Here is a 2,500-nt window from a genome sequence, read left to right as displayed (position 1 = left end):
CACAAACTTCTAAAAGTGTAAACGTCAATACCAAATCCCTCCAATCAGTCAATGTCCAAGCAACCTATTGTTACATCCAGAACCTACATATTGTAGATGCAGCCCAAGTCAGGATGCATGAGTGAGTAGATGGACATGCAATCTCATGTCAAAACCCATTTCTATTCACTAGCATTTCAAACTGATCTGCGTGTATGTGCATGTGTATGTACTGTATGTACTGTATGTGTGTATGAACCTCTTCAGGTTTATTGTTTCCTGTTTTGATTTGTTTGCTGCTCTCTACACGGTGAATTAGCACAGCACTGACCAAGACTGTTTTTAAACGTGCTCTGTATATATATTTAATTTGCTGTGATGCATACAGTGGACATGCACACAACGCATGTCATTCTTACAGTGCATACAGCGTGCAGTGTTGGCCTATTATCGATCGATTAATATTTACACCCCTAGTCGGGATCATGATGATGATGATGATGTGTTTGGGGTACGAGCTACTTTGAAAAGACGACTTTGTCATCTTCATCATCCCCCCCCCCCCAAAAGCTCCATCTCGGGGTAAAACTCCCGGCGTGCTGTAGGGAGGCGGGGCCCATCTGGTCGGGACTGGTTTGGGGTCGTTGGGGTCAGACCACAGACGTGTAATCAGATATCATCTGTGTGTTCTGATACGGTCGTTACAGACTTTGTTCTGTTCTTTCACTCCGACTTTGTCTATACATAGACTGTACTCAGGTGAAATCATACCCTCATGCACACACACACACACACGCACGCACGCACGCACACACACACACACACACACACATGCATGCACGCAGACATCAGTGCACTGTGCACGCCACTCTTCCAGTAAACCAGACTGGCATCTGGCTGATATTTTCTTTCTCAATCAATACATTGGATCGAATTAAGACAGATGTCTACTTTGCTATTTCACTATTTGCACTTTCTCGATTTAATTTGCCTATATTGTGATGGCCCTCTTTTGCGATGTCTACATTGGGTTGTCTATATTGTGATCCTGCTTTATTTTGCGATTTCTAGATTGTGTTGTCTTTATTGCGATGTCATTGTCTTGTCCTGCGTCGTCTCTATTGCACTGGCCCTCTTTGTGACATCGTTCCTCGCGGTGACGCGGTTAGGTAATGCATTGCGTATTATTTGTAGTGATGTAGTGATGCAAAATTGAAGTTGCCATGGCTATGCTGGGCTGTTAACATCTTTGTCAGGGCACTCATGTCTACCACGGCTCCCTCCACGTGGTGAACCACCTCCAACACGTCCTCCTAGGACCTCCACAGCCTCCACGTGGTGAACCACCTCCAACACGTCCTCGCTGACAGCTGGTCGGCGTCCAGAATGAGCTCAGACTGCCCCACATCGTAGGGGTGTGACGATATGCGTATTCAAACCGAAATATTTCGGTACAAGTCTAATGGTTCGATGCACGGTTCATTTTGGTACGTACCGAAAAAATATATATATATATTTAAAAAAAATATATATATATATATATTATTTTTTTTTAATTAAAATTAAATAAAATAAAATATAAAAAATATTTTTTTTTTTATAAAGTTTTTATTGATTATCACACACTCTGTGAGTGTCTTGTCTTGTCCTGATGTTTTGTGTTGAGGACCACAATGGAAATAATAATCCTGGACTTATTTGATGTCTTTTCATTTGTGTGTTAGGCATTTGTTTGATACAATTTAATAAATCAAATCAAAATCAAATTGTTTAATTGTTAATTGTTTAAAGAAAATAATAAAAACTGCTGTACCGAAAAACACACCGAACCGTGACTTAAAAACCGAGGTACGTACCGAAGCGTGACTTTAGTGTATGGTTACACCCCTACCACGTCGTCCTCACAATCACGACACAGTCCCGACACAATGAGCGCACCTGTTGGGTGCTGTGGTGTGGTGTGTTGGGTATTGCCTTGGTTGTGTAAGATCACACACCAACACTGTATCTAAGGACACGCCTAGTTTACACCTGGGTCGACCGACTGAGCCACCTCCTCTCTCAGATGGTACGCAATGTATTTTCATTGTGGTACATGAATCACACGCACACTTACACACACACACCAGATATCTATGCGTACATACACACAAACATATATGTGTACATACATACACACACACACACACACATATACAGACACAATGGATACACACATGTTCTAATTTTCTGTATCTACGACACACACTTTGACGAAGACGACTTGTTGCTGCGAAAGGTTACAGAAATATGACCTTTACAGACCGGAATCATCTAATAGCTGACAGCTATGTGACCCAGTAGATGAATCTCTCAGACATGAATCATAGCTGACAGCTATGTGACCCAGTAGATGTGACACTCAGACCTAAAACGTCTAATACCTATTGTCGTTGTCAGTCAGTCAACAAGAGCTTTGGTCTCCACTCCACCCTGGATAATGACCCCTCCCTTGCATCTCACCACTTTGATCACAACACTA

General features: G+C 42.2%; 1 protein-coding gene across 1 annotated transcript in view; it reads right to left on the bottom strand.

The window, feature by feature from the left end:
* Positions 1 to 2,500, bottom strand: part of niban2a (niban apoptosis regulator 2a) — a 35,378-nt gene that overhangs the window by 20,938 nt on the left and 11,940 nt on the right. The gene's annotated exons all lie outside the window — the stretch shown is intronic.

The sequence above is a fragment of the Micromesistius poutassou genome (assembly GCF_964030765.1).
Source record: "Micromesistius poutassou genome assembly, chromosome: 18".
Lineage (NCBI taxonomy): Eukaryota > Metazoa > Chordata > Actinopteri > Gadiformes > Gadidae > Micromesistius > Micromesistius poutassou.
Note: the sequence above shows the minus strand (reverse complement) of the source record. Positions and strands in the feature narration are given on the sequence as shown.